The sequence below is a fragment of the Porites lutea genome, chromosome 5, assembly GCF_958299795.1.
Source record: "Porites lutea chromosome 5, jaPorLute2.1, whole genome shotgun sequence".
NCBI classification, from domain to species: domain Eukaryota; kingdom Metazoa; phylum Cnidaria; class Anthozoa; order Scleractinia; family Poritidae; genus Porites; species Porites lutea.
In genome coordinates this window covers 16458709-16474600 of record NC_133205.1, presented here as the reverse complement: position 1 = coordinate 16474600, position 15892 = coordinate 16458709, and positions in this window count along the sequence as shown.

Sequence of the window (15892 nt, the reverse complement as noted above, 5' to 3'; positions counted from 1 at the left end):
GAATCTTGACTGCAAGTAACCTCAATATATTAAACCCGATGTTAAATCGTCTCGGAAGGGAGCGGCCTCGTATGACCGGAAACGCCACGACTACCACCAAATAAGGAAATAAAAAATTAAGGGTGTGCGTGTTTATAGAAGACCGTTAACTTCAACCACTGGCCTTTCCTTTCTTTTTCGTTTTACTTTACCCACAAAGCTGTCTTTTGGGTAGATGAACTAGTGCTCTAGCTAAAAGAAACTGAGGAGGGTAAACTCTACGCTAGAGGAAATTAAACGAAGTCAGCAAGCTAAACCGGAACACAAAGAGTGAGGGACTTTCCACGGGACACCATGAAAAATTCTAGGCTTGCCCGCCAAAAAAAAAAAGAAGAAAAACCAAAACAATAACAAGTGATCTTAGGGCGTGTTTGCTCGGGGTAGAGTTTCAAACTCGACCACAACAACACTGACATGATATTCTTTTAATCAAATAGCGACCGGAACAAATTAAGACAATGATATGAGCGAACAACAACGTGGTATTAAGGCCAACGTTTCGCATGGCCAAGAGGCGGTTCGCTCCGTTCCTTTAATATAGGGTATCTCGCATTTTAAAAATATAAAACTTTTAAATCAGTATTTACAAACATTATTTTTATCTAAAAGAAATTTCTTTTTCGAAATTCAGCACATGCAAACAATCCATTCACGATTATCAAACCCCGTTATATCTTGTGTCGGGCCAAAAAACACCCAAACCTGCATGAAAACTAAAACCAGATAATATTCGGGATACAAACCATACAAAACACTACATACTCTCATCTCAGTTCAAGGAAGGCGTCCACTATGCTATGAAGCCTGTTTGATTGCTCAGACAAGCTTTGGTCTCTGATTTATGCACTCCACTAGTGACTTAGAATAAATATTTTTTCAGTGATTCTACTCTTTCTCAGGATCGTTAAAATCTTGACTGCGGTACTGAAGGCTTATACTGAGTATCGTGTGACAACACTTAGAGTTTCAAGATTCCGGTCGGTCAACAGCTAAAATAACAAACCGCATCGCAGATTCAATTGCAACTTAAACGTTACTTTAAATCGCTTTCAGCCGTTGCTTGAACTTTAAACTGTCAAGAGAGATCAGCATCTAATTTCTCCTTAAACAACACTGCTTTTAAAGGCCCTTGAAGTAATGGAATCGATCTCCAAGCAAGAAAAGAATTGATTGTTAAACAATTTCTCCTCATTAGTACTATTGCTAGTGTATCAAGAAGAGTGTGGAGAACTGAAATGCTAATATCAGTCATATTGGGGACAGTTTTATTAGTTTGATCCAAAGTATAGGTCAAAGGGAGAACGTGAAGAACGTCGCTTGGACTTTTGAAGTCGTAACCGATTGTCATAGACATCGCTAAAGTAAATGGTTCAATATCTAAAATCCTAGTGAGCAACTTATGGGTAGTTCCTTGCGCAGGAAAGGGTGTGAGTTTAAAAAAGATATGAATTTGGCCATTATTTCCATAGGGCCATTAAAAATCGATCAAAGGATTTTCGAAAGTGTTGATCGAAATTGAGGAGAACGGCCCCTTAAAAGAACGTTAAAAATTAACACTAAAAATAAAATGCAAAAAAAATAGAACGTCAACACAAGCAGGAAAATCCTTTCCGAAGCCGTGACCCAGACCAGGGACCCAGATGTATTTCGTTTTTCAGTGATTTTACTGACGGCCGCCGTTGAAATTTCCTGCTGTGCTCCTATTTACTGGTACCATGTTTTAAACAGGATGTGCAAATCCTCACGACGGTATCACTGACACGTTTTTTAAAAGTAACTTCCTCAGTTAGCTGAAACACGAGTTGCCAATCTCATTTTCATTTCCAAAATAGCGGGTATGCTCAAACAATTTTCATTTTATTTAAAAACAATACTCGAATGTTTCACTTCTTAAACGGCGCTAAATGGGTGGGGATCTTCCACAAAAACAAAGCTGCCAAAGTTTTCAAAATAATTTCAACTACATTTAAAAATACCCGGCCACTTATTTGCATGTCAACAGAAAACGAAAGTGCCTAATGTGTTATATTCGTTCGAAAGGTGCAAACAAGGGGGTCCGATATTAACAATCTCTGCAGCTACTCCTCTGTTCTGCTGCCTATCTTGATACACACCCAGGTATAAGACCACACCGTTTGACCTCATATCTGGTATTACATAGTTACCGCGTAAAAAAATTGTTTGTGTTGCTGTCAAGAGTGGTTTCTCCAGTTAAGGACTGTTCATGAACTCCAAGATTTTAACGTCTTTCCTTATGTAAACTAGTACATATATGCCAGCAAGTCTTGTTCCCGTTTACAAAACGGATTGCCTTTATTGAAAGTGAAATTACTTTAACAGAACACTCGCTGAGCGAGTGGGTACCTTTGGGTGCAAAAAGTTATGGGAGAGTCGATCATTGTGCTGCAGTAGATGCAGTCTTAATATCCATATTTTAAGGCATGTCCACGAAGTGTGTTTAAAGTTCGTTCATTCCAACAAACTTATGCTTTTGCTGGTCTTCCCGCACGTGTAAGATATAGACCAAAATGAAAGAGCATTGGTCGGTCGTATTTCAGTTGCATCCTAACATTCTATAAAACGACCTTGGTTGTGAATTTGTTAGTCGCTAATACTTAAAACCGCGATCAAAATTTCTGCGAACAAAAGAGCATCTCGGGCGGCTGGGTAGACTTGCTACAAGTAAAAGGCTAACCTGAATGATTTTTTTAAAAATCTACTTTCTGTAGCGTGACAAGTACAATTATTACTTATTCTCTGTAGATGCAATTAAGGGTAAGGGATGAGAAGGCTTTTAGGAATGTCATTGAAACGCTTTTTTAGAAGGTGAAATTTTAGAAATTTTATCTTTGGCGAACATGTTATTAATTTTATTCCCGTGACCTTTGTGTTTGAAAGCCTCTTTCAATCATTTTTTTTTAAGTAGCTACTTAGAAATGTAGGCTAAACTAAATTTTGCTTTTGCTGCTGTTATTGTTCTTTTTAGAATTCGTGTCGCCGTTGCCATTTGAATGTGTGAAAGACTTCAGTCTATATAGCTACCGTGTGACTCGCTAGGAAAAAACTTTTGTTACCTAGTGAACTCCAAGGTCTTCACTCTCCACTGGGCTCCAACGCCTGTTGTGCTACTTTTAAAATTTCTCGTTCATTCCACCTGAAGTCACTACGTGCAGAGCAACAAGTAGTTAACTAGTATCTTTAATGATTATACGACTTCCTTATTTTAAATATTTTAAAGCCGTTTCAGAATCCACCTAGGGATATACAAATACAAATCCCGAGTGATTCAAAACCTATTCCAAAGAAAAATTGTAAACGCTCGACTCTGTGTAAATATTTATCGTTGTATGGTTTCAATGTGGTTTCCTTTCTCTCATATCGAAGAGTTTATGGCTTTCCACGTGAAAATGCGTTATGGGCGTCTTAGAGTAAAAAGGGCGGAAAATAAATATACCACCCTTTACGCGTAATTATTAATTGTTTCTGAGAAAACTGGGAAGTAAACAAACAATTCATACACAAAATGTTTATATTCGACTGTTTATCTTCGTCATATGAGTGCGTGAGTCAACAAATGCGGAAAAAAATTAGACGTTCGTTACTCGCCCACCCTTTCCGGTGTAAAAAAGCGGATGAAGAAATACAGAGATATAATAATAAAATTAAAAAAAACATGGATAACAAGAATAAGTAAAACTATGCCGTAAATTTGACATTCTAACTAGGAAAATGTAATCGAAACTTTAAAAATATTGTGGACTCCGTCCCGATTACGCCGGAGCCCAAATTGACAGTTCAACAGTCAGAGCTAAACTGATATTAGAACAGTTAACATTTGAAGTCTGAGCTATGTTTGACCCAACTGAGTCAAGTCGAGGAAGTCAATTTAAAGAAAGTAATGCCCTCGGACGGAAAACCAGTCAGAAAAAAATGTGTTCGAAAGGATTTCCGTCCCAACGGTTTATTGCCAAAAAGGTTTACGATATATTAATACTTGAGTAAATAACTGAGAAATTACGGCGAGATTAAACATCTACAAAGGAGTAAACTTGAAAGATACAATAGAATATCGGCCTAAGAACTTTCAGTATTTCGATAACATTTTAACTCCAAAGATTATGTAACTATACAGTTGCCTATTAATAAATCCTTTTAAATAATCCTCACAAACATTTCCTTTAAAGTTGGCTAAGTTCGAGGTTCCTTTTCTGCGCTGTGCTGCGATCAAACGGTGGTGTTCTATAAATTTAACATTATTCAGACCTGAAAGAGTCAATTTTATATCAGACTTACTCAATATATTTTAGTCTAATACCACGTATGCAGTGTCGAGTTCAGAGCCAACTACTAGGACATCAGAGGCATCGTTTATAATCAGCACTATCGGATACATTTGAAAACAGCTCGACGAGCCAACAACGAGAATGAGAAAGTATCTAGTGTCTAGTAACTAAGGAATCTTTTTTAAATATATTAAAGAATATCCCTTATGAGTGTTTACGTCAGACGAGTAAATTTCACCACCAATCAAAATATAAAGTTGCAAAGTTTTAAATGAATGAATTCCCAAGGCAGTACTGTTGAAAAGAATACCCACGCACAAAGAGTGCAAATGGGAAGAATTTTGCTGGTAAACGAGGCCGTGGCGGTGAAATTTGCTCGACCGACGTAATCACGCATAAGGGCCATTGTGAATTGTCTCTAGCAACTAGGGAATCCTTTCAAGCAAAAAACAACTGAGGGATCGACTTTCGAAAAAACAAATTCCATCTTATCTCAAAAACAAATGTTCCTCAGTCAAAGCTTCTGTAAAAGTAACTACCAAGAAGTACGAGTAATTTTATACTCCTCTTGATTCTTGCTTGGCCGCACCCCTGAAAGCTCATAAAAACAGAAACCCTCTTATCTAATTTAAGGGAAAGGAGAAACGCCTTTATTATGTTTACAAAGCTTGAGGTTGAGATATCCCAACCTCAAGAGTGTGATTCTTTGTCAAGGTAACGGTCTCAAATGACATTGGAACCTCTCCTCTGAGAGACCAAGGAACACTTCCATTCAGGGGACACAAAAGTTGGTCCCGGAAAAATAAAATGTCCACAATCTGTTACCTTCATTGACGGGACACCTCTTTGAAGGGTAACGGGATACTTTACATAGATCCCAAAATGAGGTTTAACCTCCATTAAGGGGACACCTGAGCTCCTCAAAACGCGACTGACCACAAAGAGATAGCCTATCTCACACAAATCGATTTACTGCTCTTATAGGAATTCAATACACAATATCTCAGAAATAAGTTACCCATCATCTAGCTGCTGCAAATAATGACTGTAGCAGATTACAAGGCATTCAGGGGACACCTAACTCGGTCCTGAGGGTGTCCCTTGAATAGAAGTTCCACTGTATAAAAGTTTACAAGGGAATTTTGGAGACCACCATTAACGAATTAGCAGACCCCGGTATTAACAGTTTAACTATTGATAATATTTTTCTTGGCATCTTTGGTCGTTTGAGACCCATATTAGGGAGTTTTAGTCGGGCCATTGTCCAGCTGTATACTATTTCAGAAACTGATATTATGGTCTCGAAAATGTTCAATGGTTACAAACTTGCTTTCAATAGCCGGTTATTCGTAATGTTCATCCATTGATAGGTTTACTTTAGTTTGAAATAGAGTGGTTTTCGTTTGAGTGTCGTAAAACCAAAACCAAAGTAATTACTCTGGCCAATCACATAGGACACAGACAATACATTGAACCAATCAAAACTCGAAGTAATTACATGTGGCTGACGTAAAGCGCGGGAAAATGCATGCGAGCGCGTCACAATTGGCTTTGGTTTTACTTCTGATTGGATGAAAAGGTGGCGCGAATCTTTTAAGCCAATCGCATCGTGTAGAAAGTGCAAAACCAATTACTTTTCGACACCCAAATGAAAACCGCTCTAATCATGTCTGTTATTCAGTTTTTCTAATTAGGTACTAAATAAAGGAAGAAGATTACGTTTTGTTCCAGCGTCAACTTCTGAATAGTGGTTTGATTAACCTAAAACAGCGGGGGGTGGGGTAGGGGATGAGAGCGAAGGAACGTAAGCACTAGAAGCACTAGCATTAAGTTCCTTCCTCTCTCCCTCTCCTTCTCTTCTTCCTTTTTTTTCGCGCACTCTCACTTGGCACCGCGCTCAACATGCAATCTTAACGCCTGGAACAGACTAGCTAACCCATTAACAAAAAAGATGCTTGGCAATTATTTGATGAAGCTGAGTAGGATATGAAGAATTATGCAAATCGCCCAGTCTTTACAAGATTTTCCTGTTGCTTGGCAGTTTCAGGTCTACTATAGCAGACATTCTTCAAATGGCAGTCTTATTATTCTTGCGACGCTTTAAGGCAGTATTTTGCTTTCACATTACGTGTGAAATCTTCCGCCATTTTCTCAAGCTCTGCCAAAACATCATCTTTGTCAGGAAGAAGGGTAAGGGCTTCGGGAAGCGTCCCGCACATGGAATTTACTATAAGTCACCCCTACTCCTATAAACCCTGCTGCATTAAGGGAGCGAATCAGCCAGACGTTCAGATTGTTTAGCGCATAAAAAAAATGGAGCGAGCGAAAAGAAAATGGGAGACTGGGGAGAGGGCGGTCTCGCCAGTTTTTAACTATTTTTGATTTGTCGCCCGCGCACTGCTACCTGAACACTTGGAACAGGCTCATTTAGGGCTATATTCACACTATACCGGATAGCTTTTAGTGCCGACACAAAAAGCTACAAAGACAGACACGATATAGTACGATTACCTTACTACGGACATATGACTCGCCGCTTTAGAGTTCAGCGCGGCGCAGCTTCGCTCCGTCACAGAAACCGCGCCGAAATCACCGTTCTTTTGAGTGAACAAAAGCCCTATTCGGTGTCGGTGTGGTTTACGTGCCGGTGCAAAAGCTTTTCGTTATAGTATGAACACCTATACGATAAGCGGTACTCTACTCTAGAGATCGGTGCGGGGCAGTTTCGCTCCGTTACAGAGATCGCGCCAAAATCACCGTTCTCATGTGTGAACAGAAACCCTATCCGGTATAGTTGTCGCGCCGGCGCAAAAGCCATCCGGTATGGTGCGAAAATAACCTAAGAGTGAAAAGTAAGCATGATTTTCAATACAACTTTCTTACCTGAATTCCATCGTTAGCCTCTGTCGGTGTGTCCTGTGTGGTTTGTGGAGTCATCTAAAGCGATTCCTCCTGAAGCTTCAGTAAATTACGACTTCTTTTATGAGGACGAATCCTGACATTTTTTCGCAATCAGTTCTCTCGGTTATTTCTAAACGACAAAAATGTCATCAAGGTATAAGTACCGCCAACATAACGTTATCGACACAATATTTGAACGAATAACTTAGTACGTGGCGAGAAGGGACAGTATTCTTTTCACACATACGTTCTAACTGGCTATTCAAACTGGGTACCTTATTTTGAAATTTTGAGCAATCCCACCATCTGTCACAAAAACTATTGCAAAAAATATTACAGAATTTATGTGCAAATTTCACAGTAGACGACTAGTATTGATATGCTGCCATATTGTACCCCGCACTATAAACTTATTTAAATTATCTTACTGAATATGGCTTTTTGGCATTTTAAACTTATTAGTTATTTTAGGTAGTCAGTACCCTTTTTAGTTCATTGATTAATTTAACAACTTGTAAATAACTATGATATTCTGCTTTGGGAACAATAAATTGTTGTTGGTACTCTTTAGCATTTGTGACTGATGCTTTCTTCACACAAGTCAATAAAAGTCCAATAAAAGATAACTATATACAAGAAGTGCCACGCACATATATATTAATGTGTTCGAAACTTTACCCAAAGTAAGCTGTTGTGTGTTCTTCTTAAATTAATATTTTTTAAAATAGTTCTTCTTTTTCTCTTTTATTATTACTTTTTTTAATGCGCGTGCAATTGTGCTACAGAATCTTTCTGACCTGTAATATATTTCTAGTTAATGCCTATGCCAATTGGCTGCCTGGCTCCGATAGCCTCTATCGTCACGTGATTCCAGGCAGCCAGTACTCTAAGGCATGGGGCAAACGTCGAATCTTAGTCGAACTTAATTCGTCGAACCTATTAATTTGGTTCGACTCCAGCATCCATCGACTCCAAGTTCGACTTACCAAGTCGGGTAATGCGACAGTGGTTCGGCGTTGAGCAAACGCCGTTCTTAACAATCAATTACAAAATAATTTATCAAAAGGTGATGGACTGCGCAAACGTCACAAAAATTACGACTCCCTCATCTGCCAAAAGGTATTTCCCCCCCTGACGAGCATGCGCTGTACAAAGACAATTTCGCTTCCGGGAATGACGAGCAAGTCGATACAAACAAATTCCTAATCGGGCGTCCAGGAGGATAGGCTCTTCAGTAATGGTGACTTTTTCAACTGCGTTACGAATGCGAGCCAGTAGAAATATAAATATAGATCTAAATATCCTCTAAACCGTTCTATCTCTTTAAATCGTTTCTCGCTGTAAGTGGACCATACGTGGGTAAACCAACCAACATTGCGTTTGAAGCGGCGGCAAGACCGACGCGTCGACTCTAAACCGCTGCTCCATTGTTGTTCGCTAACAAGAGCACGGTCAAGCATATTGAATTAGAGCAATAACTGTCCTGCTACAAAGTTCTCAGAGCTGTATGTAATGCGAGTCTTCTCTTTCTATTTTTAGCAATTAAATGCCAAAGAAAGGCCCAACGAACATTGTATTTCGGTATTTCGCTAGCAAGTCCTAGCATCGAGTGAATAGCACGCGCATCGAGTGAATAGCACGGGGACACGTGCTTATTCCCACGTTTTAATGAAGTGCAACTTGTGAAACAGGATCGACGCAGGTGCGACGTTTGTTACCACGCTGGAATTAAGGTGGCTCGATACAGTTTTTCAGGGTCAATAGCTCCCAAGTTTGAGCATAAACTACGTCGTCAAAAACAAAGATTTGGAAAAATTACCACCACAGTTGTATTAGATAAAGATGAAAATTTGTTATGATCAGGGTTGCAATGACATCAGAGTTGTCGTAGCAACGAAATGACGCCATTACCTATTTTATTTGCAGCAGTATATCTCGGCACTGGGAACAGTTCTTCCAAAATCGTTCACGGGAGCTTTTTCCTCCAATAGCGGCCTCGATGTTCCTGAAGTTTAAGCGAAATCTGTACGAGCGTTATCGAGATATTTTGAGATGAAGTTTTTTTGATTAGCAACACAGTGAAAAATGGACAACCTTGATGTTTAGCCGTTATCTGTAAAAAAGGAAGCGCTTTTGACATGCAATTGCACCTCATAGTAATTTCAATCCTTTTAAAAACGTGTGTGAAAGGTGATGGAGATAGCTGCAGCCGATTGCTAGAAAGAGGGGTTTGATTAGTATGTATCGAAGCGCTCTTGTTAGCGGTTTTGTAACCATTTTGGTCTTCTTTAAAAAATTAGCGAATAATTTTTAAACCGCTCGATAGATGTTCTTTTTTTTAAATTTAAGATTCTTGAAATTAACCTTCCATTTATATGACCGGCTTTTAGTTTCAAGATTATTGATGTTGTAAGACAGTAAAACTAAAGGGCTACAGTTCGTTAATTTTTTTTTTATCGGAAATTTCGTCATTACAAGTGAAAGCCTCTCATTATTCAAGGTATTGTCTCCAAGTTTCATTTTCACGTGAACAGCAGTAACTAACAATGCATTTGAAACATGCAAAAATGCTAGCTATTGTTTTGCACGAAAATATGAAACTTGGAGACAATACCCTGAAAAATGAGAGGCTCTCACTTGTAAACACAAAATTTCTGACAAATGTTAGCGAATTGTAGCCGTTATTATTATATTAAGTTAGCCAGTCACAATTCCATAGGGAAGAATGAAGATAAAGTGGGCAACAACAAAACTAGACATAAAAAAGTAAGCAAGAAAGAAAGATGGAATTAGTTTGCAAAAAAATCCTTCAAGTCCAAATTTTGGCTTACGCGCATGCGCCAATTAAGATAAAAATGAAACTTATTACATTCAATTGGAAAAAAAATACGCCACTAATGTTGCAAATCAGATTTGTAGCCATTTCCAAGCTAACTGGCGGTAAACCAGTCTAAAAAGGCAGGTTTGTTTAAAAATGCGTTTTTTTCGCTACCTGGCAGCTGGCAATCGCCATTGAAGGGTTGAATTGTACCATGGTAAAAAAAATTGGATTTTACAAAAAACCTATACATAAACATGATCAACACCAACAAGGATAGCTTAAATTTTGCCTCATGAATACATAAATTTTTCACTGATAAGCTTCATTTTGATCTCGTTTTGTGATTAGTAACGTCAGTCAAAGATTTCACATGAAACATATCGAGCACAGAATCTAGGCAACCTAAGGGTCATTCGATTGACCGAATTCCGGAATAAGAATTAATACGCAAAAGTTTTGTTATAAATTTCTTCTACCGTGATTTTTGAACCATTTAAACTTTATATACCACAAAATATTTTATTCCAAGCAGTTTTGTAAATATTGCAATACAACCAAAACAACTGATTTTTAGAGTTTATTCCATTTTATTCTTCTTCCGGAATACGGTCACTCAAACATGCCCTAAATATAATCTTCAGTGGTATCAGTTTGTTTGCAAAATAAAATGATGTCGACAAAACTTTCGCAAACTAAATTGAATTCCCTTTTTTAATTTCCCCCTATGCTACAGAAAAAATGACATCTTGCAAAGTACTCTCTCGCCAGAATCAAAAAAGCACAATAAGCAGTATGATTAAGGTAACAATTGAATTTGTCCTCATTTAATAAAAGCGTCCTTTTGCCTTAGTGAGAGCCTTGAAATCGAAGCCTCATTTATATTTTTCGAGATAAAAAAGAAGTAAAAATATCTGTCAGAGTAATGACCAAAGATCTTCGAACAGGCTAATAAATTCTGAATTGACAGCGTCTAAGTTCAATTTACTAATCCAGGCCCGTTCGCAGTTTTAATACAAACAAGTCCATCAATTTATCGTTTTTTTTACCTTAAAAATATTTTAAAATTTTTGTAGACTGCTATGGGTGCTACTTTTACTTTAAGATTCAATAATATGCTACCAAAATGACACAATGAAATTACCCGAACTCAGTTTGCTAGCGTTGCCTGGCAGACACAGCCCGTTATTAGAATTCTTTGTTACTCAAAAAAGAAAACAAGCGTATTTATTTGAATTTGCATATGCGAAAATCCAAAACAAATACTTTAATGACAGCCAATTTTATTCTTTAAGTATCGTCTGAAGAAAGAAATCCTTCTTCCTTGTTGCGCCATCATCAACCACAAATCACGGGGTTTTTTTTACACGGTAAGTACATGCATCTCTACGACATTGTAAAAAGCGGAGAAAATATGCAGGCATATTCCTGGAAATGACTTTTAACATTTCGTTTTTTTTGAATATAGCTCGTTCATATTCTTGTTTTGGGGCAGAATTTGCATTTACTGTGTGTCACCAAATTTTCGCTCTCGCAATAGCACGGCCAAAAAAGAGACTAATCTCCCCGTTATCTAAATACTATTTCGAGGAAAATCATGTTGAACTTATCTTAGATCGAGAAAATAACGTCGTACATACTGTCACCTGCCAGTGGTAAAAAAAAAACATTTATAAATATATATAAATATGGCTCACACTTAATGATAAAGTTTTAACAGAAATGATATTCCTTTCGTGTATTTCTCCTTTTAAAAACAACGAACTGCTATGTTGTCGACGAACTGTTTTTGATGGGGAAAGGGATTGACATATTGTTTGATTTTAAACAGTAAAGGTTTTAAAGAAAGAACGAAAAACCTACGAATCGAGACGTTAACAGTCATTTCCTACTTCAACTTAATATCAGTCGATAGCAAGTTATATTTTACAGAGAAGTGTTAAATCAACGTAAACAGAGAAACAGTCATAGCACACGGGTTAAGCCATAAGCAATACGGTAAGAAAAGCCATATGGATCTAACCCACAGACCGTTGTTTACAATAACAACTCATTACTTACTTACTTATCTATAATAAGAATAACTGAGAGCAAAACAGCTGACTATATCATGTTCCAGGCGCAATGTCTGAACAGAATAATTGACTTACACAATCACTGATGTTATGTTTTGCATATAATTTGTTATAACTTATTTTCCGCTTATGGTTTGTGCGTGAGTCAGTTAGAAGAGGAAGCTAAATAACAACTGAGTGAGTTTTCCACATTCTTAATCACTTTTCCTTGCATTCGAAGGTACCAAGTACAACAATCAACACCCCAACAAAACGTCTATGGAAGGGAGGGCTGGGTAGGGGCTCACACGTTGGCCAGGCTAAGGGTTCAAAATTTATTTGACTGTCTGACATGAAAATGTCGAAAGCTAGTAAGAATTCCTTTTCGATAAAATATGATAACATTGTAGAGCACCAACAGTCCTTCGTTCAAATCCACACTCAACGAAGTGCGATGTAGGTTCAGAACTCACAAACCCGTTCATCCTCTTACGGCCACCTCGGCAACGTCAATCGTGTCTCATAGATATGAGACACACTACAACTCCAACCTCGCATTTCCTTGAAATCGACCAGCCCAAAGCTTAAGGCTACGTTCAGACAGCAAAGGACGAATCTTTGACCGGAGGAAAATTCGTACGTTTGGGTGTTCTGTTCACGGAACCACGTTCACCCAAGAGAGAATGAACCTCATTCTCTCTTGGTTTACCGTAAAAAAAATTAGACGGTCGAAAATTGGTCCGCGCGAGTGCTATGCGAACATAGCCTTAATGGTGTTAGTGGGTCATTCACTTTTAAAAACTTGACGTACATGTATGGTGTAAGACTGATTCATAGTACCACCTGCTGGGAGACCAAGCGGTTCAAAATAACTTAGTAAAATAAAATTACATAGACTTTGGGCTCTGTCATTAAAACAAAGTCTAAGTTAGAGCTTAGCTTAAAAAATCAGCGGCCCCAACACGTTTCTAATTGGATGACTTCAAGTACATCTTTTTAATTTCAATTCATTTCATTTTTTAATGTTGACAGAAAACAATCTTGAGATATCAAGATAGGCAAAATTGAACTGAACAGCTGAGAATGCGGTTTTGTTTTGTTCTATATTTTATTAGTTACCAACGCCTAACATTTTGAATATAAAAGTACACTTTTCATTACAAAAAAAAAACATGTTTTTTTTTTTCGGTTTTTCTATTCAACTTTAGGCTAATAAAAAGTCAACGAAATCCCTTTAAGAATAAGAGCACTTTCTAGCCGCTTTTTTGGAATTTTTTTAGGCATTAAGTCCGGAAAAAACACACTGATGACTTGTGAATTATTTATCACAAATTCGTTTTCAAACGGCTATTTATTTCATCTGGCCAGCTAAAGAAAGTTGCATCTGTTTAATTATTAAACTCATCAAAGATTTTCATGGTATATTTTTGTTAAAAAAAAAGGCTTAAAAGGATTTATAGACAGCTCAGCGCTTCAAAGACACAAAGACCAAGAAAACTAGGTTAATAAAACGTCAACGAAATCCTTTTTAAAAATATAAGCACTTTCTAGCCGCTTTTTTAAAACTGATTTAAGCTTTCTGAGTCCGGAAAAAACACAAACTGATGACTTGTGAATCATTTATTACAAATTCATTTTGAAATGGGTATTTATTTCATCTGGCCAGCAAAGAGAATTGCATCTGTTTAATTATTAACCTCGTTAAAGAATCTCGTGGTATGTTTTTGTTAAAAAAAAGGCTTAACAGAATTTAAGACAGTCGGGCGCTTCAAAGACACAGAGACCAATACTAGGACGCACTGTGGCCATTAAGATTTTTCTTTAAATTTGAGATTTGGTGGAAGGATTTAATCAAGAGAAGTATATTTAGCAACACTTCACAAAACTCATCAAGGTAAAAGTCGAAATACCAAGCGCTAACCGTAGACATATCATTATTTGTTAATTCGACAAAGTGAAAGAAATTTCGCAATTGTTATAAAGGTAAGCCATATTCTCTATCATAGCATGCAGGATGCTAACCAAACTAACGTTATTTAATGAAAGAGACATTTGACAGGCTCAGGAAGAACTGATAAGGATGTTACTAGTTAAGTGTCCCCAAGTCGAACTGGAGACACTTAATTCCAGACGGAACTGAAATTTAGGCATGCTGGTTTTTGAGGAGGGAAACCGACTGGAAGACGATGGCTACTGATTTTCATATTTAGTTGATTTAAAGGTTATAAGCCGAAACTACTGACAAAAATTAATATCAGAGGGTCACTTAATTCTAAAAATTTTGATGCAATGCGCAAAACATTTATGTCTGATTCTCTCACAACCTGCCTAGGAAACTGTATATAGTATCAAAGTAAGGTTTACATTGCAAAAACATTACTTGTTTAAATTTCAGTTTAGCTTTAAGCTAACGAAAAGTGGACTAACCTATCGTTACTGTTCGTACAACCCCGAATAGCAAAACCAAACAAATCCATCATGAACGAGCAATATATTTCGTATTTATAAGGCTGCATTCATTATGTATACCACAGGAGGGGACTGGGCATAGGAGTTTCAGGGAGATCTGAAAACTTTTCTCCAATAAAAAAAGGGAGCGGGGGGCGGGGGTAAGAAATCACTTCTGAAGGCCGGAAGGAGGATGCCATTTTTCGTTACATGCTACACGAAAAATTAAGTCAGGAGCCGGCTGTGAAGTGAAGTTCCTTCTTTCCTAGTTCAATGAAGGATGTTTTCATTACTGTACTAATGGCCTTTACTTTTGTGAAGTAACCAGCTCAATCTATATTATCATTACCACCTTCACCTTTGTTCTGCTTTCATTAATAACTTCACGGATTGTTTCCATTCCCATTATCATCATCATCATCATCATCATTATCATCATCATCATCATCATCATCATTATCGTCATCATCATCATTAGGGAGTTTTAGCAACGATGACGGTGACGGCAACGAGAACGTCAAAAAGGCGATAGGTTTATTGAGCAAAACATCAAGTTTGCACGTGCATCACGCTTTTTTGTACATTTCTTTGCCGTTACTGCACGACTACGACGTGAAAATACCTAATTTCACGTTTTATGGAGGATGTAAACAAGCGACGACGAAATTTTCTTTCTCTTTCTAAACTTGAGTGCAGTCCCCAAGAAATCAACTCCACGGAAATTTGTGGTGAAAAACAAACAAACAAACAAAAGAGAAAAACTTTAAGAGAATTTTAGAATGCGGTGGTCAATTTCTTTCTTTCTTTTCGTAATAATCTCATACGATTGAAAATGCATCGAACAAAAAGTACAATGAACGTGCAAATGAGTTTATTATGAGTATTCACTCAGATGAAAATGACCCTACCATGGCAAGTAAAAGATTTATTGAACAGGTTTTAAAGCCACATAATATAATAAACACGTCAGGAATAACGCACACCACAGTTGCTACACACTGTACTTTTCGGTAGATCATATTACATTCGCGTGGGAATACAGCTTTTATAACTTATTAACATAGTATGTCGGGAATTTCTTTTACGATTATACGCGCTCCGGCGTTTGTATGATGGCACGGTCTGAGACAAAAAGACTTGGAAAATACGGCCAAACCACCTTTAACAGAGAGAGAGAGCAATCAGATCGCTCTTACACTCATTTTATTAAGACCTAAGAACTGTTTGAAGTTTGACATCTTCGGGACTAAGAGACCTGCCCGCATAATAGAGAGGTGTTTTTATTGTGGAGGTAGGGATTGTAAGAACTTGATATCTTTGGGACCAAAAGAACTGTCCGTATTGATATC